This window comes from Myxocyprinus asiaticus, chromosome 17 (assembly GCF_019703515.2).
Source record: "Myxocyprinus asiaticus isolate MX2 ecotype Aquarium Trade chromosome 17, UBuf_Myxa_2, whole genome shotgun sequence".
Lineage (NCBI taxonomy): Eukaryota > Metazoa > Chordata > Actinopteri > Cypriniformes > Catostomidae > Myxocyprinus > Myxocyprinus asiaticus.
The window spans coordinates 33810012-33836500 of record NC_059360.1 but is presented as its reverse complement, the minus strand read 5'-3'; the positions used below and the strand labels follow the sequence as shown (position 1 = coordinate 33836500).

Genomic DNA, 26489 nt, shown 5'->3' with positions numbered 1-26489 from the left:
GAAACGTGATTTAATACCACATAAAATAACATAGATTGCTTGACTAGAACATAGATTGTAAACTTGAATATAATGTATGTAAAGTGTGTCTATAATGTGAACGTGACTACAATGTAAAGCATGTCTACAGTGTAAACTTTGACATTGTAGACACTTTATGTTGTAGTGAAGTTTACATTGTAGGCAATCCTTATGTTGTAGTGAAGTTGATGCTGTAGTCTCACTTTCACTGTAGTCAAGCTGACACTGTAGACATGCTTTATGATGTAGTCAAGTTTAAGTTGTAGTCAGGTTCACATTAGAAAGCATGTCTACAGTGTCAGCTTGACTACAGTGAAAAGCGAGACCACAGCATCAACTTCACTACAACATAAAGATTGCCTTCAGTGTAAACTTTACTAATACATAGTGTCTACAATGTCAACTTGACTACAGTGTAATGCATGACTACAGCATAAACTTCACTACAACATTGAGATTGCCTACAATGTCAGCTTGACTACAGTGTAAAGTGTGACTACAGCATAAACTGCAGAAATGGCAAAACCATGGATCTGGGAAGTCGCCAAATATATTAAGCAGTGGCCAGGGTGTGAAACTAGCACCCGTTACCCGCCAAATGTATTCTACCCGCAATAGGAGGATGACCTGTTTCAGGGTGACACATGACAAGAAATGCTGTTAGTCACAAAGAAATGCTTTTTGAAGAAACACACTTTATTATATTTTTAAGAACAGACAAAAGTAAAGCCGTCAATGCTTATGTCTGATTCGCTGTTTGTTCAGAGGCGTGCAGCACGAGCCTGTCTCATGGAACAAGCGCATGTTGGTGTGCAGCGCAAGCCTGTCACGTGGAACAAGTGCATGTAAATAGTTTTCACTCTTTTTTCTCTGTTTCATTCGTCTTAAAACTGTTTGCAAGAATAATGTAATCAATGAGAATGCTGAAAATTATCTCCAATCATCTTGGGAGGTGCTGCGAGTTTAATTCGCATTATTTCCTCGTGGTTGGCATGCATTGCGGATTCTGTGATGGAAATGGAGCCGTTGGAGACGGTAAATGTTTGGATTTGGGGAAGTGGTTAAATAAGATTTTTTGATCACTTTGTAATTTTATTGCTTTTTTCGTTTAGTTTAAAGTCCAATTTGAATTTAGAAATGTCTTTTGTTTATGTTTTTCATGTTTCAATAAATGAATGACATTTTTAAAGCAAAATCAATAAAGCAAAAAAATACACAACCCTCGGCAGGGGGACTGATGATGTAATCAGATATCGCGATATTTTTTAAGGCAATTATTGCAAAAATATTTTTTACATTTCGCCCAGCCCTACGTAGTGTCTACAGTGTCACCTTGACTACAGTGTTAAGCGTGACTACAGCATAAACTTCACTACAACATAAAGATTGCCTACAATGTCAACTTGACTACAGTGTAAAGCATGACTACAGCATAAACTTGACAACATAAAGATTGCCTACAATGTAAACATTTGTAACGAATGAGGCTGGTATCCCTTCAGCCGACCACCAGAGGAAGCCCTCTCCCGAATACTGACACTATATCGTTTCTTCTATGGTGACTTCCTGTTTGTACTATTTAAATAGCCATGATTCTCCATTGTGACTTTGTGAAGTATTGCCAGTTTCACAGCCTTACCAAGTGTTATTCTCATTGCCTGTTTATTGCCTGCTTGTTATGACCATTGTGTCTTTCTTTACTGTTTTTCTCTGTTTGCCTGGTTGGACTGAATACCTGTGTAACGACTACTTTGCCTGCTTCAACGATTACGTCTCTGCATTGTGTCTTGGATTTGTTTGCTGATTGAAATAAACCTTTTGCATATGGATTCTACCTTCGCCTCCAGGTCGAGTCCCTTACAACTTTACTACAACATAAAGTGTCTACAATGTCAACTTGACTACAATGTAAAGCATGAATACAGCATAAAATTGACTACAATAAAGATTGCCAACAATGTAAACTTGACTACAATGTAAATTTGACTACAGTTTCAACTTGACTGCAAAGCATGGCAATAGCATAAACTTGACAGCAATGTAAAGTGTCTGCTACAGTGTCATCTGGACTGCAGTGTAAACTTGACTACAATGTAGTGTCTATAATGTAAACTTTGCTACAACATAGAATGTGTCTACAATGTCAGCTTGACTAGTGTAAAGTGTGACTACAGCCAGGGCTGTAGCATGGAATTCTGGGCCCCCTGACTCTATATTGTTCTGGGCCCCTTTCATATTAAAAAATACAGTCTAAAATTTGTTGTGGGCCCCCCTGGACCTGTGGGCCCCTAGAATCATTACCACCTTTCACCCCATTAGCTACGGCCCTGACCACTGCATAAAAACTGCCTAAAATGTCATGATTTTCTATAGTGAAAATTGTGTAAAAGAGACAGAAAGAAGGAATGAGATCATCTAATCTTTACAAGACACGATAAATGGCTGTAAAAATCTGTCAGATGGGAACCTAAAACTGTAAAAGTCTTCCTCTTGTTTTAATCTATCTTCATAACCATTATATATTTTTATTACTCTAATCTAACTATCAGCTATATCTTTTCTCCTCCTCTGTCTGTCTCTCACTCTCATATATCATTTGCTCTAAAGCACTATGGCTCTCTTTCCTCTGTCTTGGCAGACGTTTTTTGTCCTTGGGTTTACAGGAAATATTTGGCTTAATTAATGTGCCTTTATAAGTACTTGGGCTCTTATAGTCTTTACTTGTTTCTGCTCTAGGACACTCAGGAGACTGAGAGAGAGGGAGGGGGAGAGTGAGATAGAGAGAGTAAAGTGTGGCATTTCAAAAGCATGCCTGATCACCATTTCATCAAGCTTTTCAGAACAACTTCAAATGATTATAGGTCCAAGGATCTGATGAACAGAAAAAGTTCTTCATTTCTGTGCCAGCTTTCTAATATGAAGACCAGGGGTGTAATGATACACAGATCTGGATCGATTCATCGATCAAATCACAAAAGATTTGATGACATCGATTCAACGCGTAAACATCGATGTGTATTTTAAGATGCACCTTTATTTTGAAATTCTCTTGCCAGCCACGTCCGTACACATTTCCGTCAGGTGATGCATCAACCTTATGATATTCATCTTGTTTTATAAGCACTAAATATGCTTCTCATGTGGCTACAGAGATGTTTGCGGAGAGATTGAAGCCTGAAGTTGTGCTATGCTCTATCCGTTCTTGCCCATCAACAGGGCTGCGAGCTCCAACTGCAGGATAGTGCAGAGCGGCTAACATGCGCAATTAAATCGTGCTTCCCTCGATATCGTGGCACATTCAACACAATTGAATTCTATATGAGAATTTTCTATTTTAAAGCACTATGGAGCAATTCAACCAATTCAAATGGCTAAACAGCCACAATTCTGAACAGCGCTGACAAGGGAAAGAGAAAACACCTGCCCTGCCCCAACGTTAATTAAAAGACTTTTCACATCTACACATAAACAAACTTACTAACATATATCACAGTAAACTGTAACAGAATTTTTCAATACAACTGTAAAAGTTATAGCCAAGAAAAACAAAAAAAAAACAAAACACAGATAGCACATACTCTCCTGTTGTGACTAAGTATGTATTTTGGATTAAAAGTCTTGCTTGATTCTTGTAGAGATGACAAATTGTCCCTGTAGTGTTAACCTCATTTCACAAGGCAATGAGCTGTCATCAAACGATTTATGATCATATGTATGTGACTTTTCTGGATACTGGATCTGCACTTTTCAGAGAGCTAGATAAAAAAATCAAATTATGTTTTGGTTTCATTTGTGAGATAATGTAATTGATTGTGTAAAATATAGCAAATAATATTGTAATATCGATTGCAGTCCCTGAATCGTATCGAATAGAAAATCACATCGCGGCAGACTTTGAGTTATTGGCAAACATCGTATCGCTGGCTAAGAGAATCTATATAACATCGTTTCACGATGAAACTTGCGATTTACACAGCTAATCTCAGCTGTTTGCATCTATTAAAACTAGTATAATATCTCTGGTTATATCACAAATCTCTTGGGGTAATGTAAGGACACAACAGTATCACCACAATGTGTCCAGTCACATACAATACATTGTCCTCCATTCAAGTTAATTTGCAGGAGACTGAAAAAGACTGTAGGGGTCTGACTCACAGTCTGTGATGGTTCATTCTAGTCACTCTTGCCAAGAGCCTTAAAACGACAGCAAAGAGTGAGATGATGAGAAAAAGACAGAATGAGAGAGCAAGGAGAGATCACTTAGCCTAAATCATCTGAATTATCCACCTTTGTTCCATTTGATTCTTTGCAGTATTCATTTAGGGGAAAGCTGCCACTGTAAACCTACCCACTTCTCTGCCAATAAAGCTTTTTGGAAATGAAAGGATCAGAGGACAACACAAAGACAACAGGCAAAACACAGTAGAGTGAAAGAGAAAGAAGAGGGCCTGAGGTGAATTGCTGTACTGATTTCCATACTAAACTCAGCAACAATTCTGCCAAATGACGTCTGCTGGTGCCAGCCTGGGGTTCTATGCAGAGATTTGTTTATCAAACGCTCATTGTTGTGTATAATTAGATAATTCTCCAGACGCTCCACACTACATCGTAATTTTTGCGCTGTGCATATTTGGTGCTTCGACTGCCTCCTGTTTAAGAGTGGTTCAGCAACTTTGAAGAAAGTAAATCAGAGATGCATTCAACCACATATGAGAGAGACGCGTGTGCACACACACACACACACCAACACACACACACACACACACACGTTGGTGCGACTATCCTTATGAGGACTCTCCATAGACATAATGATTTTTTATACTGTACAAACTATAGATTCTACCCCCTAACCCTAACCCCAACCCTCACAAAAAACTTTCTGCATTTTTACATTTTCAAAAAAACATTGTTTAGTATGTTTTTTAAGCGATTTGAATTATGGGGACACTAGAAATGTCCTCATAAACCACATTTATAGCATAATACCCTTGTAATTACCAGTTTGTAACCTAAAAAAATGTCCTCTAAACCACCCAAATTTTGATCAGGACTTTATACAATGGGACTGGATTGAGAAAAATATGTGTGTTCCATATCAGAATGGAACAAGACCTGAAAGTAATTTTTCCAGTCGATTTTGGAGGACTACTCCCATACTCCACCGCAGTTATTAGATTAACTTTAACTGTCATTCAATTACTGCATGCAGGGTTGCTGCAGACTTTCTAAAATCACATTTAAGACTTTTTAAGACCTATTTTAAGACCTAAACAAATAAAATTAATACCGTATCCCCAAACAAAAACAAGCCCTCTCAATCTCAAATTATGTATCAAAGACTCTTACTTAAACAGGCTGGGGCACACATTCAACATGGCCTTAACATTGCAGTAAAACAGGTTAGGCTATATATAAGTTTAAAATACTCAAGACATGTTTTCCACAGATATATCACATTAAAATTGGTTTATGTACAATTATATAAATTAATACAAATCAGAGGTCGGCCAATATTGGATTTTGCTGGTATGATAATGTGTTGAAAGAAAGGCAATTAATCTGTCAATAGATTTTAAAATTGGTAACCTATATTAAATGTTATTTGTCTTTCCTTCCTGTGACGTGGAGGGGCAGACAGAGGCTACAAGAGTCCAAATTGAATTAAATTCCAGATGCACTTTATGGTGGAACCAATATACCAATAACTAAGAAAAATAATAATAAAATAAAAAAGATTTTATTCATAGTACGGTACTTTTAACTTTAAAGGCTGAAATACACCGGGGACTCTTATTTTGAAATGTATGTGCTTCACTGCTTCTAGCTGCTCATTCAAACAGATAAGGGAAATAAAATGTATACTACAATAATCTACAACATATTACAATATAAACAATTAAAAGTAAACATTGCCATATTTCATTAACACTATACCATCATCATTAACAGATGATCATTAGTGATCGCTTGTCATACATTTCCAATATGTCCTAATAATTGCGAACTGCTCCACAACAGCTGAAAACAATCACAAGTCCCTGCGTGCTTGGAGAAAATACAACAGTCATGTTTTCACTTTGAAGGAAGCAGTACATGCATTTATTTAATTAAATCATATTCTTTTGAAGTTTGATTATCACATTAGGTTATATCAGGATTCCTGTCTTCCTGCCACCAAATTTAAGACAAATGATAATTAAGACTTAAGATATTTAGACCCTGGCATGAACTACTTGCAAGATTTTAGAAAGTTGGCATTTCCTACAACACTAGTCTAAAACAACGCCTAAGTAGCTTTTTGGCAGTTGGTTGACATTAAACAATAGCCCACACAGTCAGCTGAAAAGCAAAGTTGTTACAGAGGTGGAACAAGTTATTACATTTGGATAAAAGATTATGAGAAAAAAAAAAAAAATATTTCCATGAAAAATGTGCAGTTAAATCGTGCTCAGTGAGACCAGGAATGTGTATAAAGAATGTAAATAGGGTCCATTTTGATTTCATGTTGACTAAATGCAAATGTCATTTCATGTTGTCATTAGGAGGTGCATGTTCATGTGTGTAATCACCTCTATGATTCGCGAGTCAAAATCTTCATAGGTTTCCGAAATAAAAAAGGATAAAGAGAAGTCACAAATTACAAAAACTTAGCAGCACAGATTGAGCTATATACAGATTGCAGAACAGGGCTCACAAAGCCGACTTGTTTTTGATCAGGGACAGCAAATGTGTTAAATGAGATGCGGTGAGCAATCTGTTGTGATCTCTGCTCCAAGGGCTCTGTGCTTGCTGCATTAACTCATTCCAGGTGTTTCATTTTGCCTGAGAGACAGGCATATCCCCTAGATGGGGTGGGCGTGTTGCTGTGGTGACACGGGAGGCGAGAAGGTGTTGGAGGAGATCTAGACATGATTTAGACTCCAGGCATCACAGTCGCTGGGCAATCCATCACCACAACTACCAGAGATTGCACCTACCTCCGGTCGGCCAATCAGACCTCAGGAAATCCATTTGCACGGCAAGACAGTGAGTGGCAGAACAGCCCTGAACAGCAGTGTAAATTACAATGAGATTGCCCTTTCTGCATCTCATTTCGGGAGAGAAGAGTGTTTGAGTGTGTGTCAAAGCAACCCAAGCTTGCAGATGCAGGTGTTGCATCATATGTTAGTTTGTAGCATGAGTGCAGTGTGCAGTAGTGTGAATGTGCAGTGATTCCACATTGAAAATATGGAATTCAAAATCTAATTTAAACCTGAAAATAAACAATTTTAGGATTTTGAAAAAAAAAAAAAAAAAAACATTATGATGTAAAATGTAGAAGATATTTAAGATTCTATACTTTATATCTACACACTACACTAAGTCACTAATCAAATGCAAACAAATTTGTGACATTGACCATGTTAACTCCTTTGTTGATTTCCTTGCTTCCACTGAAGCAAACAAGATGGTCTTTGGAACACTCAAATCATGTTTATGTTAATTTTAATCTCAAATTTTTATTCTGATAATATAATTTGTAATTGAAAAAAATGTAACACAGAAGCATTTTCACAATCGGACTCAGACTTTTAAACCCCACAATATACAGTATGTAATATACACTCTCTGAGCACTTTATTATGGTCCTAAGAAAGTCCCCGATGTGGTCTTCTGCTGTTGTAGCCCACCTGCCTCAAGGTTCAACATGTTGTGCATTCTGAGATGCTATTCTGCTCACTACAATGGTACTGAGTGGTTTTCAAAGTTACCATAGTCTTTCTGTCAGCTTGAACCAGTCTGGCCATTCTCCGTTGACCTCTCTCATCAACAAGGCGTTTCCATCCGCAGAACTGCTGCTCACTGGATGTTTTTTGTTTTTGGCACCATTCGGAGTAAACTCTAGAGACTGTTTTGCATGAAAATCCCAGGAGATCAGCAGTTACAAAAATACTCAAGCCAGCCCGTCTGGCACCAACAATCATGCCATGGTCAAAATCACTGAGATCACATTTTTTCCCCATTCTGATGGTTGATGTGAACATTAACTGAAGCTCCTGATCCATATCTACCTGATTTTATGCATTGCACTGCTGCCACATGATTGGCTAATTAGATAATCGCATGAATAAGTAGGTGTACAGGTGCTCCTAATTAAGTGCTCAGTGAGTGTTTGTGATCAGCAACACACACCTCCCTGGATCTGATGGGCTTAGACTGATCCCACCCCAGGAGTGGCCGGTCCACCGTCTCTCCCTCTTTATCTTGGTTTTCCTGCATTTGTCCCATTCATCTCTCTGGCATTCCAGGGCTGCAGTCACCTCCTTTTGCTCCATCTCCACCCATTGTGAGGGCCTTTGGACAGAACCATCCTTATACACCGCAGAGTTCAGACTGGGCCACAGGTACCCAGCATGGCCTGAGGAGGACACGAGAAATCAAAAGAGCACTCACGCACACTCTTGTTGGCTCCTAGTGGAAACCCTGTTTTCAGAAAAGTCACCACGAGAGAGCGAGAGAGCAAAATCGATAGATTCCCCTGAGGTCTTTTTAAGTGAAAGTAAATAATGCTACTCGATAATTGTGGCCCTCTGTGATTTATGTCAGCTTAGAAGAAGGTTAGATTCCAATCGCAGATATAAACCACTAAACTCAAAAGCTGAGGCGTGATTGAAATTCATTAACTGGTTTATCAGGGGCAAACACCAAGTGCTACTGACTAAATAGACAGCTAATGGTTATTGCTATTTATAGACTTTTCAATCTAGTGCTGGGCTTAAATCGGTCCATTGAAAAACAGTTAATACAGTTCTGGTGGGTAATAAATGTAGTTCTTTTTAAAAATGGGTCATAAAATGTTCTCTTATGAAATAAAAGACATACTCTTAACTAGGGATATCCCGATACTGATACTGGTATCAGAATTGGGTCCGGTATTGTGCTCATGTACTTTTACTCACACTCGTAAAAATGCTCCAATACCAAAAACTGATTCCATCTAAAGTTTGAATGTCATTCCGTAAACATTCAGCATACAGGTTAAAATCAAGTTATATCCTACTGTGGCTATTAAACCGCAAAGGCTGTGATTAAACGAAATAAATACACTGGCGGCCAAAAGTTTGGAATAATGTACAGATTTTGCTCTTATGGAAAGAAATTGGTACTTTTATTCACCAAAGTGGCATTCAGCTGCTCACAAGTATAGTCAGGACATTAATAATGTGAAAAATTACTACTAAATGTACTAAAACTGGTGTTGAGTTGGTAGAATTCAATGAAGCTGTCAGCTGAGGACATGTGAGGCATCTATTTCTCAAACTAGAGACTCTGATGTACTTTATCCTCTTGTTTAATTGTACATCTGGCCTTCCGCATCTCTTTCTGTCCTTTGCCAGTTGTCCTTTGTCTTTTAAGACTGTGTAAACCTTTGTATGAAATATTCAGTTTTTTGGAAGTTTCAAAACAATGATTGACTGATGAGTTTCTAGGGAAAGCCCTTTCTTTTTTTGCCATTTTTGACCTAATATTGACCTCAAGACATGTCAGTCTATTGCATACTGTGGCAACTCAAAAACAAACACAAAGACAATGTTAAGCTTCATTTAACGAACCAAATAGATTTCAACTTACAAATAACAATAAAAAATCAATAGTAATTGTACTATATTTAAGCAATATCACACATCTGTGATGCTCTGCTAGCAGCACTTTTTATGACAAATATATGTGTATTAAATATAATTCTGTATAAAAGCACTTCATTTGATTAAAATAATACAATGTTATATTGAAAATTAATTGTTCTGTTTTCATTAGATTTTTTTATCCCCTTTTCTCCCCAATTTCACATGCCCAATTCCCAATTCCTCATGGTTGTACATTGACTCGCCTCGATCAGGGTGGTGGAGGACAAACCTCAGTTGCCTCCACTTCTGAGACAGTCAGCCCGCACATCTCGTCACGTGGCTTGCTGATTGTGTCACCGCGGAGACCTAGCGTGTGTGGAGGCTCACGCTATTCACCGCGACATCCACGCACAACTTAACACGTGCCCCACCGAGAGTGAGAACCACCTTATAGCGACCACGAGGAAGGCCACCCATGAGACTCTACCCACCCTAGCAACCGGGCCAATTGTTAGCTTTGGAAGCCTAGCTGGAGTCACTCAGCACTCCCTGGATTCGAACTCGCTATTCCATGGGTGGTAGTCAGCGTGTTTGCTTGCTGAGCTACCCAGGCCTATTTACATTTGATTAAAGTTTTAATGAATTCAGTTATTTAGACACAATTTTAATGAAAACATTTTAATTAACTGTTGATATGGAATTCAGAAAAAAAAAAAAAAAACAGGTATTGGTAAGTATCGGCACTTGTACTCGTTCTCCAAAAAATGGTATTGGGACATCCCTACTCTTAAAATTATCTCTGCAAAACTCCCTCCTCCAAGCTATTAGGACCATACAAACTGTATTTATTTTATAACACAAAATTTGCTTTTCATCACATCACGCTTTTCAGCGCACACAGCTCAACACAGTCTCTGTGTAGTAGCTCTCTCTCTTTCACTGGTGTCTGGCTCGCTCTTAAATTTGTCTCCAACTCTCACTGCAATGACAAACAGCTGTCAGGTGATGATCCTTACCGCTCTCATCTCCTTATCTAGCTCTCCATTCACAAGCCGGCGCTCAACCACGCCCCCACCACCACACACCCTCACTGCCCGACTCAGGCCAGGGAGCTATCAGGCCTGCCCAGTTCCTCTCCAGAAATGGAGAAACGCTCCCGGCCTGTGGACCACCTCGAACATAGAAGGCTGAAGAGCCAGATACCAAAGGGTGATCCATGCGTTGGTATCCTTCATGTGATGGAGCCACTGGAGCGTGGCGTGGTCCGAACAGAGGGTGAAAGCCCGTCCCAGGAGGTAGAACCGAATGGTGAGGACCGCACACTTGTTGACTAGACACTCTCTCAAAAGCTTCCAGCTGATGAAGAGCACCGGGCACTCCTCCCCCTCGACCACCTGGGACAACACGGCTCCCAACCCCCTGTCTGATGCATCGGTCTGTACAACAAAAGGGAGAGAAAAATCAGGAGCATGTAACAAAGCTCTTGCCACAAAGCGCAGCTTTCACCTGCATAAAAGCCTGTTGGCACGGCTCCAACCTCTGGACCAGGTCTGGGGCTCCCTTTTTAGTGATATCGATCAGCGGGCTGGTGACGTCCGAATAATTAGGCACAAACCTTCTATAATAGCCAGCCAGCCCCAGGAACTGTCTCACCTCCTTTTTGGTCTTGGGTCTCAGGCAGGCCGCAACCGCTGCGGTCTTATCAATTTGGGGACTGCCCGTGACCCAAATGGAACCCCAGATACTGTACCTCCACCCATCCACTTGCACACTTCTTGGGGTTTGCCGTGAGTCCTGCCTGTCGCAGCGACCTCAGAACCACCCCCAGATGCTGCATATGCCGCTGCCAATCAATACTGTATGTAATGATGTCATCCAGATAGGCAGCGGCATACACAGAGTGCGGACTAAGGACTCAGTCCATAAGGCGCTGAAACGTAGCCATGGCCCCAAACAAACCGAACAGAAGGGTCATGAATTGGCGTAAGCCAAACAGTGTGGAAAAGGCAGTTTTCTCACAGGACATTGGTGTTAAGGGGATCTGCCAATAAACCTTCGTTAAATCCAGTGTGGAATAAAAGCGAGCCATGCCCAACCAATTGAGAAGTTCGTCAATAGGAGGCATTGGATACACGTCAAATTTAGACACCGCATTGACCTTTCTATATTTCACACAGAACCGGACCAAGCCGTCACTTTTCGGAACCAGCACCACCAGGCTGGCCCAGTCACTGTGGGATTCTTCTATTATCCCCATATCTAGCATGGCCTTTAATTCTTCCCAAACCACTTTTTTTGTGCTTGGGTAATCGGTAGGGATGACTACGTAACACTACCCCTGGGGTTGTTTCGATATGGTGTTTTATGAGGTTTGTACGACCGGGAAGGGGCGAGAACACATCCGAAAATTCTCTTTGGAACCGGGCCACTACCATGATTTGTGACGGTGAGAGATGGTTTCCGCAAGTGACCGGGGTGCTGCAATTGGCTTTTCAGTTCACCTCCGGCCCGAGCTCCTCCTTCTCCAGTACCACCGTTGCCAAAGCCACAGGGACCACCTCCCTCCAAGGTTTTAAGAGGTTAAAGTGGTAAATTTGCCATGCTCCGCCGACTTCCCCAACTCACAGTGTAACCTTAAAGGGCCCTTGGCACTTTGCGAGTAATTTAGAGCTTGATGTGGGTAGTAATACAAAGACTTTATCTCTCTGTGTAAATTCCTGTAGCAGCGCTCCCCGTTATACAGCCGGGACTGACGTTCATAAGCCTGTAGCAAATTCTCCTGTGATAGTTGCCCCAATGATTTGCTCTCAGATCAAGAAATTTTTAATTTTGTTTTTGCTGTTTGAAAGTCCCTCCTCACAATTTTCCCTCACGACGTCTAAGACACTGCAAGGCTTATGCCCATACAATAATTAAAATGGGGATAACCCCGTGGAGGCTTGAGGGACCTTTCGAACTGTGAATAACAGGGGTTCAAGTCACTTATCCCAATTCCGAGCATCTTCGTGCATGAATTTATGTATCATGTTTTTCAGGGTTCTATTAAACCGTTTGACCAACCCGTCCTTTTTGGGGTGGTACACGCTTGTCCGAATTGATTTAATACCCAATAATTCATACAGCTCGCGTAGTGTATGTGACATGAAAGTAGTGCCTTGATCAGTGAGGATTTATTTTGGAATCCCCACTCGAGAGATAATTCTGAAGAGTTCTTCCGCAACACTATGTGCTGAAATGTTGCGTAGAGGCACTGCTTCCAGATATCGCATTGCATAGTCCATCAGAACCAACACAAAGAAATGCCCGTGTGCCGTCTGCTCTAATGGCCTGAGGAGGTCCATACCAATTCTTTCGAAGGGGACCTCGATCAAAGGAAGCCGGCGCAAAGGCACTCTTGGGGTGGCCGGCAGATTCAAAAGCTGACATTCGTGGCATGCCGCACACCAACTGCGAACATCCTCGCGAATGCCCAGCCAATAGAAATGGGCCATTAGATGGTTCAGTGTCTTTTCTATGGAGGTAAATTCATGACTAAAGTCTTTGAAGCATAAAAGCATGATCAATTGTTCTAAAAATAAATGCATTGTATTATCAGTGCATGATTTAAATGCGTTGCATTTACAGTGCTTGCATTTTGGAAGGATGAAATTGAACATGGTTCTATTTTTTTTCAATTAACAATTTTTATTGATTCACATATATGTAACTCATAAGACAAAACATATATATATATACAGTTGTGCTCAAAAGTTTGCATACCCTGGCAGAAATTGTTAAATTTTGGCACTGATTTTGAAAATATGACTGATCATGCAAAAAAACTGCCTTTTATTTAAGGAGAGTGATCATATGAAGCCATTTATTATCACATAGTTGTTTGGCTCCTTTTTAAATCATAATGGTAACAGAAATCACCCAAATAGCTCTGATCAAAAGTTTACATACCCTTGAATGTTTGGCCTTGTTACAGACACACAAGGTGACACACACAGGTTTAAATGGCAATTAAAGGTTAATTTCCCACACCTGTGGCTTTTTAAATTGCAATTAGTGTCTGTGTATAAATAGTCAATGAGTTTGTTAGCTCTCACATTGTCCAATGCCATCATTAAGTTTGCTGATGACACGACGGTGGTAGGTCTGATCACTGACAATGATGAAACAGCCTACAGAGAGGAGGTGCACACTCTGACACACTGGTGTCAGGAGCACAACCTCTCCCTCAACGTCAGTAAGACAAAGGAGCTTGTGGTGGACTTCAGAAGAAAAGACAGAGAACACAGTCCCATCACCATCAATGGAGCACCAGTGGAGAGAGTCAGCAGCTTCAAGTTCCTGGGTGTCCACATCACTGAGGAACTCACATGGTCCGTCCACACTGAAGTCGTTGTGAAGAAGGCTCATCAGCGCCTCTTCTTCCTGAGACGGCTGAGGAAGTTTGGAATGAACCACCACATCCTCACATGGTTCTACACCTGCACTGTGGAGAGCATCCTGACTGGCTGTATCTCCGCCTGGTATGGCAATAGCACCGCCCACAACCGCAAAGCACTGCAAAGGGTGGTGCGAACTGCCAAACACATCATCGGAGGTGAGCTTCCCTCCCTCCAGGAAATATATACAAGGCGGTGTGTGAAAAAAGCTCGGAGGATCATCAGAGACTCCAGCCACCCGAGCCATGGGCTGTTCTCATTGCTACCATCAGGTAGGCGGTATCGCAGCATCAGGACCTGCACCAGCCGACTCCATGACAGCTTCTTCCCCCAAGCAATCAGACTTCTGAACTCTTGATCTCCCACGATCAAAATACATCAGCCCTGCACTTTATTCCTCTTTTATCTCACACCGGACTGTCATAAATTATATTACTGTTATTATATTATGTCTCTCTTAACAACTGACTATCAACCGACAGCCTGAATGTCAATACAGTACAATACTGTACATTCTATATATATATATATATATATATATATATATATATATATATATATATATATATATATACACACTTTTTTTATATATTTTTATTTTTTAATTTTTATTGAATAATGTGTATCTATATAGTATCTATATAGTAAAAAACAAAAAAAAAACAAAAACAGCATATTGTATACTGTACAGTGTATGTTATTATTTGTATATTGTTGAGTGTAATTATGTGTATAACAGATGTTTAAATTGTGTTGTGTTAATGTGATGTTTTAAGTTGTGTAATTATGTATAACAGATGTTTAAATTGTGTTGTGTTAATTTGATGTTTTAAGTTGTGTAATTATGTGTATAACAGATGCTTAAATTGTGTTGTGTTAATGTGATGTTTTATGTTGAGTGTAATTATGTATAACAGATGTTTAAATTGTGTTGTGTTAATTTGATGTTATTGTAAATTGGTATATGTCTCATCACTGTCACGACTGCTATGTTGATCGGAACTGCACCCAAGAATTTCACACACCATTGCACTTGTGTATATGGCTGTGTGACAATAAAGTGATTTGATTTGATTTTGATTTGATGCACTGAGCAGGCTAGATACTGAGCCATGGGAGCAGAAAAGAACTGTCAAAAGACCTGTGTAACAAGGTAATGGAACTTTATAAAGATGGAAAAGGATATAAAAAGATATCCAAAGCCTTGAAAATGCCAGTCAGTTCTGTTCAATCACTTATTAAGAAGTGGAAAATTCGGGGATCTCTTGATACCAAGCCAAGGTCAGGTAGACCAAGAAAGATTTCAGCCACAACTGCCAGAAGAATTGTTCGGGATACAAAAAAAAACCTACAGGTAGCCTCAGGAGAAATACAGGCTGCTCTGGAAAAAGACGGTGTGATTGTTTCAAGGAGCACACATCGCACACATCGCACACATCGCACACCAGACTCTGCATCTTTAACCAAAACCTTTGTATTTCAACACCCCCCAAAAGACATGGGTTATATCTCCGTCCTCTGATTGGCATCGCCAGCAGGTGGGTGTGTCTTTAAGACCAAGCCTATACAATTTAGAGGGGGTCCAATAGAACCGATGTAAAATCTTGAATTGTATAAGGCGCACCCTTGCATCTCTAGATGTTTTAAAATCCTAGCCCATTCTCCCTCCTCCAATTTCAAGTTTAAATCTTTCTCCCATAATCTCTTGAGAGTGTTTGAGACTCCGTCCCCAGACTCTGAATTAGCAGGGAGTAATACACTGATGCCTCATGACCTTTTCCAAAAGCAGAAATCACCTCTCCTAGAGTATCTGCTGCTTTAGGGGGGTGTATGCTATTCCAAAAAATAGTACAGAGCAAGTGGCGTAGCTGAAGATACCTAAAAAAACTGAAATATTGAACCAAATTTTCAAAGGATCTCATCACACCACTCTCATAAAGATCACCGAGTGTATTAACCCCCCTCGCAATCCACTCTGACCAACAAAAAGGGGACTTATTAATGCATAGTTTGGGGTTTAGCCATAGGCTCGAGGCAACATTTAGATAAATATCTGAATTAAACACTCTGGACACTTTTGTCCATACTGAGTGCAAATTTGAAATAACAGGGTGTGATTTAACTTCTCTGGTTAGATTGACAGAAAGGCTTTGCAATGGCAAAATAGGGGCAAGAACTTCTTGTTCAATGCAGAACCAAGGAGGTGCTCTTTCAGGTGGAAGCGAACAATGAGCCAAATGTCTGAGACCGAACACATAATAATGAAACAAAATCTTGGGTAGGCTTAGCCCACCTTTGTCAATCGGCCTATGCAGCTTACTCAAATGTAATCTGGGGCGTTTACCACTCAAATAAAAGACTTCACTATGCTCTCAAATTGCTTGAAATAAAAGAGGGGGACATCTACCGGGAGAGACTGTAGCAGGTAGTTAAATTTTGGAATACAGTTCATTTTAATAACATTAACCTTCCCAATCATCGATAAATGTAATGAAGCCCACCTGTCTACATCGCTCAAAATCCTTTTTATTAAAGGGTCAAAATTAACTCTAGCTAAATCAGACAAATTTGTTGGGAATAACATGGTTGTATTTTTAAGTATTGAATATTTCATTTTGGAAACATTTCACAACTAATTTCATTATTAAAAATTAAACAATAAATATTCACCTTCCAAAGTTCATTTCCAAAATATTCAGTTCATTTGAAAATACTGTCTAGATTTTTTGACAGGTATAATTCAGCCCATTCTATTTCACTTAACAAAATTTGCTTCCTCAAATTCAGTGGTTCAAATTCGGTTGGAAATTCAACCTTCCACATCCAGGAACTGCAGGAAAAGCAGCAGAGTACCGATGCACAATCTCAAACTGGTGCTATTCGTTCTCACCAGTAAGTGGTGCGATCGGGTGTTGACTGCTTAAGACCAAAGCTACAGGTAGAGAGAACAGCTGTGTACGTTTTGATAGTTTGTTTTTAAAAACTGTTCATGGGTAGAAAATAGATAAATATTTGATTTGCACATGTGGGTGGGCATGAAATGCACTTTTCCACTGATTGGTCAACCCGGGTCATCATCAGTTCCTCAATGCCGTGCAACAGAATAATTATCCACCGCTGCTCAACTTTTATTGCAACTACATATTATCTCTCTCTCATTAAGCAACCGGACTAAGGAATGCCTGTAACACAAACCGTACTAGTCAGGGAAGGGTCTATAGACAGGGCTTCCTGCCAGCATTCTTCTGCGTAGGCATGGGTTCTACGTGTGCCAGAGAAATATTAGTTGTCTGTTTTAGAAATAGCCTATTGATGTCCCTTGCATCTGCACGCAAAATGTCTTAGCCTACGCCTTAGACACACAGCCTGTTTTAATTAGCTGTCAGCTATCAAAATGTCTATCAAAAGGTGTGGCAAAGCTGTGCACAGCGCGATCCATTAGACCAGTATGTGGAATGCACTGGCTTTTAAAAATGTTTGTAAAAAGATTGCCGATACATTGTCCAGGTTATTACATAACTCATATGTTTGAAGAGCTGATTGCTGTGTAGGTAGGCATTACGTATTATGTAGTAGGGTGACCAGTTCCGAATTGGAAACTTTTTTGTCTCATTTCACTTATTTGTCCATGGCTGGGTTTCCTGAGGCACTAAATAGAATGTTAGCATCACTAAAGTAGTACTTAAACTCTTCGGCGCCTTTCCCAAAAAGCATCAAAGTAGTAAAGTAAAAACGTTCTCGCATTTTCACAGTTTATCAGAGAATAAAAATAACTTATATTGATGTATTTGGATCATTGGAAAGCCAAGGCTTTAGTTGTGCCAATTGAAAACTGTGTTCAAGAACTGAACCACAAAAAAGTGACATTTTTTGTAACTTTTAACAACAATTGCCATTCACAAATGTAACCATTTTTTAGTGCTACATTTCTCCGGCGTTACAATATAATTACTTTATTACACTTATCAATGGAGTTGGTAGACTTGTTAATATATCCAAATATTAGGCTTAATATTTAGTCATAAAATGTTATTAAATTATTTTAGAATGCTACATAATTATTTTCCAAAATCCAGAAGACAAATGCACAGGTAAATGAAGGGACAATTTGCACTAACTGACAAAAAGTACTACACCAGGTTTTACATTCACTGATTCAAAAACTTCATTTAGGAAAATAAATAAATGTTTGATGCATTTTATGAAATAGAAAAATGACAATACCGTGTGCATTAAGTTTCCAGCAAAAGAAAAAAATTCACATACATGCATTTCTATAGTTAATCTCTATAAAGCTGAGCATCAGCCTGAAACCCCATCTTAACTAAGTCATCATTATTTATTTAATTAAATGCTGTGATCATCATTAACTTTCAGCATCTCGACAAGGTTACATGTCATTTCCATGCTTGTCGGTATTTCTGCATTATTGTCATGTTGAGAAGACAAACTCCTGGACATATTGGCCAAGGTTTCAGCGTTGGACAGGACAGCTCCCGTAACAAAGTATTTAAGTTCTGCTTTATAACGAGTGCTGTTTTGAGAATCAGGCATTACTCTATGTAAAATAATGAGCGGCGTTAATTAAGATGATCATAAAAGTTTAAGTTGCAGCCTATATATATATACACACACAGTTGTGCTCAAAAGTTTGCACACCCTTGGAGAATTGGTAATATATGTACTATTTTTAAAGAAAACATGAGTGAGCAGGCAAAACACATTTCTTTTATTTCTTATGGGATTCATATTCAACTGTAGGTTATAACAGAATGGCACAATCATAAAACAAAACATGGCAACAAAGAAAAAAAAGGAAATGACCCCTGTTCAAAAGTCTGCATACCCTTAGTTCTTAATACTGTGTATTGCCCCCTTTAGCATCAGTGACAGCATGCATTCTTTTGTAATAGTTGTCTATGAGGCCCCAAATTCTTGTAGGTGGTATAGCTGCCCACTCGTCTTGGCAAAATGCCTCCAGGTCATGCAAAGTCTTTGGTCGTCCACACGTTTGAGATCTCCCCAGAGTGACTCGATGATGTTAAGGTCAGGAGACTGTGATGGCCACTCCAGAACCTTCACCTTTTTCTGCTGTAACCACTAGTAGTATAGTAGTGTTGGAAAGTCCAGGAGCATCCCATGCGCAGCTTTCGTGTAGAAGAATGCAAATTGTCTGCCAGTATTTTCTGATAACATGCTGCATTCATCTTGCCAACAAGTTTCACAAGATTCCCCGTGCCTTTCCACAATTCTTCTGGCAGTTGTGGTTGAAATCTTTCTTGGTCTACCTGACCTTGGCTTGGTATCAAGAGATCCCCAAATTTTCCACTTCTTAAGTGATTGAACAGTACTGACTGGCATTTTCAAGGCTTTGGATATCTTTTTATATCCTTTTCCATCTTTATAAAGTTCCATTACTTTGTTACGCAGGTCTTTTGACAGTTATTTTCTGCTCTCCATGGCTCAGTGTCTAGCCTGCTCAGTGCATCCACGTGAGAGCTAACAAACTCACTGACTATTTATACACAGACACTAATTGCAATTTAAAAAGCCACAGGTGTGAGAAATTAACCTTTAATTGCCATTTAAACCTGTGTGTGTCACCTTGTGTGTCTGTAACAAGGCCAAACATTCAAGGGTATGTAACTTTTGATCAGGGCCATTTGGGTGATTTCTGTTATCATTAAGATTTAAAAAGGAGCCAAAAAACTATGTGATAATAAATGGCTTCATATGATCACTACCCTTAAATAAAAGACAGTTTTTTTCCATGATCTGTCATATTTTCAAAATCAATGCCAAAATTTCACAATTTCTGCCAGGGTATGCAAACTTTTGAGCACATACATTATATATATATATATATATATATATATAGTTATTTGTTGTTGTTGTAAAAAAAACACATTAATTTATTCCCACTTATCCTATGTAAGGTCGTGGTGGTACTGGAGCCTATCCCAGGAACATGTATTTTTTATTTTATTTTTTATCTAACATTAGAAAAGCTTGAGCTTTGACTTTTACAAATGTAGGCAGATTTGTCTCTACTAGAAATTAATATACTGTTAGCCTAGATAAGATTATTTGAATGTTTATTAAAAAAATTTATGTCTGTCAATTACATTTCTGATTTAAAAAATCCTCATCTGTGTAGAAGTCCTTGTTTTTTGGAATTATTTACTTCAGCACCAGACATTAATATGCAGATATTGGCGTAGTTCAGGAAACGCAAATAAACAAGGCTCAGGTTTCGCCATGGTACAATGTTAAATAAAAAAAATTATATATTCCAGCAAACCATATTTTTGGAATAATTACATCTTACATATTAATTTAATAAACTGTGGTCACCCTACTACATTATACCTATGTCAACCTACACAGCAATCAGTGATTCAAGGCTGGTTCTAGACATTGAGAGGCCCTAGGCAATTTCTTTTGGAGGCACATTGAATGTTTTTTTATTATTATTTATTATTATTTATTATTAAGAGGTGCTTAATGTTAGCAGGAGCAAAACAAGACTTCAATGACTATTGTTAGAACAGCGCTAAAATAGTCTATGAATTAGAGAACAAGTGTAAGTGTAATCAGTCCAGGTAGGCATGCTGGGAAGTGTAGTTCGAGGTGCCCTCAGAACTCGGGCGAGGGGGACCTCTGGTGGTGAGCAGGAGGAGTCCTTGAGTTCGTGACAACAAGAATAAATACAAACATTGTAATAAATATTTTTATTAACAGCACATTGGGCATTCCAAATTGGGAGAAAAAAAAAGATATCGTCAGTTCTGACCCAGGACTGCTCCTCTTGGCCATATCCCTCCCAGTCAATCAAGTACAGAAGAAAGCGACCCCGAAGTCTGGAGTCCAGGAGCTCTCGAACTCTTGGGCCACCAGCTGGTTTAAGCAGGGAAACATGGAAGGTTGGAGAAATGCGGTAGTTAGAGGGCAGTTGAAGACAATAAGACACCAGAGTAATTTGTCTAATAACTTTGAAAGGACCCAGATACCTGGGACTGAGTTTCTTGCAAGGCAGACGGAGACGAAGGTCACGTGTGGACAGCCAAACCCAGTGGCCAGGAGTGTAGATGGGTTTGGGGCGTCGATGATGATCGGCCTGTTCCTTCTGCTTTCTAACAGCTCTTTGGAGGTGGAAATGAGCATGGTCCCACACCTCTTTACTCGGCCGAAGCCAGTCATTGATGGCCGGTAGCTCTGTGGGTTCTCCAGACCAGGGGATCAGAGGGGGTTGAAATCCCAGCACACATTGAAAGGGGGTCATGCCCGTGGCTGGCTTTGAAGGGAGTTCTGGGCGTACTCGGCCCAAAGCAGATAACGGCTCTAGTCAGCCTGGTTCTGGTGACAAGACATTCTGAGAAAGCATGTGATCTCCTGGTTTACACGCTCTGTCTGGCCGTTTGATTGAGGGTGGTAACCTGAAGTGAGACTGATGTTAAGTTGTTGAAAGAACGCCTTCCAGACCCGGGATGTAAACTGAGGACCCCTGTCGGAGATGATGTCTTCAGGTTGTCCGTAGAAGTGAAACACCTGATGAATAAGATGTTCTGCAGTCTCGAAGGCTGTGGGGAGCATGGGCAGAGGGATTAATTGACATGACTTAGAGAATCGATCAATGACACAAAGAATGATGATGTTACCTTGAGAGACAGGGAGATCAGTGATGAAGTCGATGGCGATGCGAGACCAAGGACGATAGGGAATAGGCAAAGGTTGGAGGAGTCCTGCAGGAATTTGCCTGGAGGATTTGTTTGTTGCACAGGTGGGACAGTTGTTGACATTGGCAATGGTTTCTGCCTGCATGGTGTTCCACCAGAAATGGTTCTGAAGCAGTTGTAGTGTGGCTGCTATACCTGGGTGTCCGGAACTGGTGGTAGTATGGACCCATTGTAAGGTCTTTTCCCGAAGGAGTCATGGAACGTAGGTTTTCTCAGGAGGGCAGTCAGGAGGAGTCGGGTCCTGAATCTGAACTTAGGCGATCTCGGTCATAATATCCCACTGAACCGGAGCCAAGGTTAGTGATGTGGAGATGATGGGTTCAGATGTCTGGTTCTGAGTGTCAGACTCAAACAGATGAGAGAGAGCATTGGCTTTGGAATTTTTGGAACCTGGATGATAGGTAATGGTGAAACTGAATCGAGTAAAGAACAACATCCACCTAGCCTGCCTTGGCTTCAGTCTTTTAGCTGAGCGTAGATATTCGAGGTTTCAACACAAGAAAAGGATGTCTCGCCCCCTCCAGCCAATGTCGCCATTCCTCCAGAGCCACTTTCATAGCCAGCAATTCTCGGTTGCCCACATCGTAGTTTTGCTTAGCAGGAGATAGCTTACGGGAAAAGTATGTGCAAGGGTAGAGTTTCAGGGGCGTTTCGTAACGTTGTGAGAGAATGGCTCAGATTCCCGTGTTAGAGGTGTCCACTTAAACCGTGAAAGGAGTGTTGGGGTCAGGATGGTGCAGGATGGGAGCAGAGGTGAAGCGAGACTTAAGGTTCTTGAAGGCTTGGAGGGTGGTTGCAGACCAACACAGTTTGGAGACCCCTCCCCTTAACATGGACACAGTCACGGGGCAGCGACTGAACTGAAATTTCGGATAAATCACCTGTAGAAATTGGTGAACCACAGGAAGCATTGCAACTCCATCACGGAAGTAGGTTGAGGCCAGTTTAGTACCGCACGTAACTTACTGTCGTCCATGGCGACCCCCTCTGGGCTGATGACATAGCCAAGGAAAGACACAGAGGTCTGATGGAACTCACACTTCTTGGCTTTGGCGTAGAGTTGGTGTTAGATCAGACACTGAAGGACTGCTCTAACATGGATGATGTGTTCTTCCAGAGAGTTTGAATAAATGAGGATATCGTCGATGTAGACAATAGCCCCCCGGATAAGCATGTCTCTGAAGACATCATTAATGAATGACTGCGTATGAGGTTGTATGCACTGTGAAGGTCGAGCTTGGTGAAGTATCTTGTGGTGCGTAACTGTTCAAGTGCTGCTGGGACCAGGGGTAAAAGGTAATGTAACTTTACCGTAATGTTGTTGAGAGCACAGTAATCAATGCAAGGATGGAGCCACCATCCTTCTTGCCAATGAAGAAGAACCCGGCTGCCGCGGGCGAGGTGGATGGTCGGATGAAGCCCTTTGCCAGTTCTTCCTCAATGTAGTTTTTCATAGCTTCAGACTTGGGTTCAGACAAAGGAAATTCCTACCTCGTGGTAATGTAGTGCTGGGCAACAGTTCAATAGCACAATCACTGGAACGGTGAGGAGGAAATTGAGAGGCTTTGGCCTAACTAAAGGCTTCATCGAGGTCATCATACTCAGAGGGTAGTTTGAGCACTGAAGAGGGAACCACCGTGACAGTAGTGGAACCGATGGAAACAGGTGAAATGGGCTTTAGGCAGCTGGAGAAGCAAGTAGAGTCCCACCGGGAAATCTGTCCTTCACGCTGAGATTTGAGGATTGTGTTGTTGAAGCCATGGTAATCCAAGTATCACATGGTTGTGAGGAGAATGAAAGATATAAAGGCGTGTTCTTTCAGTGTAAATAATGCCAACTTGGAGGGTGATTTCCGTAGTGGTGAAGTGAACATGGCCAGTTCCCAGGGGGCATCCATTTAACGCTGCCACTACCAAAGGAGATTCACAGTGGTATCTCGAACCTCTTGGCTAAGCCCTCATCAATAAAATTGCCTGCGGCACCAGAATCGATCATGGCTTGGGTGGTGATTATGTTCTAGCTTGAGCAAAAACTTCAGTAGACAATTGCTGGAGTGCCGCTGGATCTGTAGTTGGCGAAGTCTTCTGTAACGCAGTCTCTGGAGAACAGAGGTTAAGATCCATATGTGGTTTAATAGTAAATGTGCAACTCATAAACAGACAGGCAGGGTAAATCACCAATAATGGAACAGTGTAGGCAGATGAGAGACATAGTAATAAAAAGGCAATTGCCAGGGCAGGCAGCAAACAATCACAGTAAGAGTCCAGGTAAACAAAGGGTAAACAAGGCAGGCAGCAGAGTATCAAACGGTGGGTAACAGGCAGTAGTCAAACACAGGCAGGCAGTATAAACAGAGGTAAACACTCAGAAATGTTAGCAGGAGCAAAACAAGACTTTGCAATGACTATTGTTAGAACAGCGCTTAAATAGTCTATGAAATAGAGAACAGGTGTAAGTGTAATCAGTCCAGGTAGGCATGCTGGGAAGTGTAGTTCGAGGTGCACTCAAGGAGGAGTCCTTGAGTTCATGACAACAAGAATAAATACAACCATTTTAATAAATATTTTTATTAACATTCATTATACATTATATTCATTATAATGTTATTATATTAATTATAAATTGTAACGAGGAGGAGGGCGGGGCCGGACCATGACTATGCACGCCCAGCCCCCAATTGGGCTAATCAGCCGAGGAGAGGGATAAGTGCAGCGGAACGCAGCAGTTCAGGAGAAAGAGAGCCACATGCAGCTGCCATGTGTGTGTTGGTGTTGTGTCTTTTTGTTTAAATTAAACATTATTTTGATGGTTCAGCCGGTTCCCGCCTCCTCCTTTCCCAACCTTAACCTTGTTACATACATTATCTGTCAACTACTAATATGAATAATCTATTAAAGGAACACATGGCATGGTGTTTCTACAAGAAACATGTTGAATTCAGTGTTAATGTGTCAAAGTTCAACATCTTTAAGCTTGTTCTCTTCAAGTCAAACATCTAGATAAAAACACTTTGGATGGGGGGGATGCAATGCTGTCAATATGGTACATTTATGGATTTTCCAAGATAGAAACAAAAATTATCGCTCACATGTGAATGGGTTCAAATTTCTAATCGCTAGTTTTTAACTGCAGATGTGAGCACACTGCACAGCTCTGGGCCTCGTTTCCCAAAAGCATCGTAAGCCTAGATCGTAGAATACATCTTACGATTCATCTTAGTTTTGCCTCCTGTTTCCTAAAGCCATCACAACTTTAGTACTTTCAAATGCTTGTAGATTTACGAGTGTTCTGGGCTGTGTTTCCCGATAACGATTGATCTTTGCAGTTAAGAGCGTTTTCTACGAGCAATTTTACGAACGTTCATTATTTTTTATGTGCATTTCCCAAAACTGCACTTAACATGAATGTGCGAGGACGCAGTTGTGCTACTTAAGAGAGACGCTGTCCATAAACATGAAGTGCTGAAATGTGACCGTAGTGCTGCTTGTCACTGCAACTTCATTATATTTGTGCGTAACTTTAAAAATGTTTGTAATTTAGCTCGCTGGAAATATTTATAAATATTTTCTTAAATGTACAACTTAATTCACCACATAATTGCATTTTGTTTTGCAATCGTTTTGTGCAGAACGATATATTTATTTTACACAGTCACTGCTTTGTTCATCAGTGCATTAGTGCATTTTAATATTTCGTTTTCAAAATTTGCTCTGTGGGTCGAGATTAAAGCTTCCAGGATCAGTGAAGGCAGCTGAGACCCTGTGTATGGTCCTGCTAATGACAAGCATTAACTGAATGTAAGTTCACCGTGCTATTGCCAAGTACAAAATAAGGAGATGCCTGGAAGCTGTGTGTTAGGGACATTCACCAATCAAAAGGAGGATTGCTCTTTACTCCCAAAAGTGATAACAGTATCAGCAATGCTACACAACATGTTCGGACAGAACTACACAACACGTGGTGCAGGTGAGAGCGGCCTTAGGTGTCAGAGAGGAAGAGGAGACAAGGATGAGGAGCCAATATACTGTTCAGATGATTTTCATGCACGGCAACAAGTTACTGACTTTTTTCCTTCTCTGATTGAAATTTTTACATTTCTCTGCAACAATCATCTCACCACTTTGTTGTTACCAACTAGTCCACAAATAACTTTTATTTGTTTACTTATTAATTTATCTGTTCATCCAATATTGACTAACCATTTTATCCATTCATTATTATTATTATTATTACTACTACTATTATTATTATCCTTTTAGGTAGTTTTTTAAATGTATTTATTATTTTAAAAAAGGACAACGTACATTAATCAACATTCAAATAAATGTAAATGTATCCGAGTTAGCCAAAAGGCTAATTTTCATTGTCAGTCCCTTTGCCTGATTTTATTAGGCCTAAAAAAAAAAAACAAAAAAAAAAAAACAAATACAAAACAGATAAAAAGCCTATACAACTTACATACAGCTGTTAAATACAGTTAAATACCACATACATAATATACTTAAATGATAAAAAAAATACAGGCTCGTTATAGATGAAAGGAGACAAAATCAGTGTTGACATTGTTGATCATCAAGAAGCCATTTCTTGAAATTGTACTTGAATGAATAATAAGATGGGGATTCTCTAATTGATTATGGTATTGAATTCCACTGATGTGATGCTCTGAAGGAAAAAGCATCCTGACT

General features: G+C 40.1%; 1 pseudogene; it reads right to left on the bottom strand.

Moving 5' to 3' along the window:
• LOC127454967 (28S ribosomal protein S5, mitochondrial-like) overlaps window positions 1–26489 on the bottom strand; it is a 50923-nt pseudogene that overhangs the window by 16072 nt on the left and 8362 nt on the right.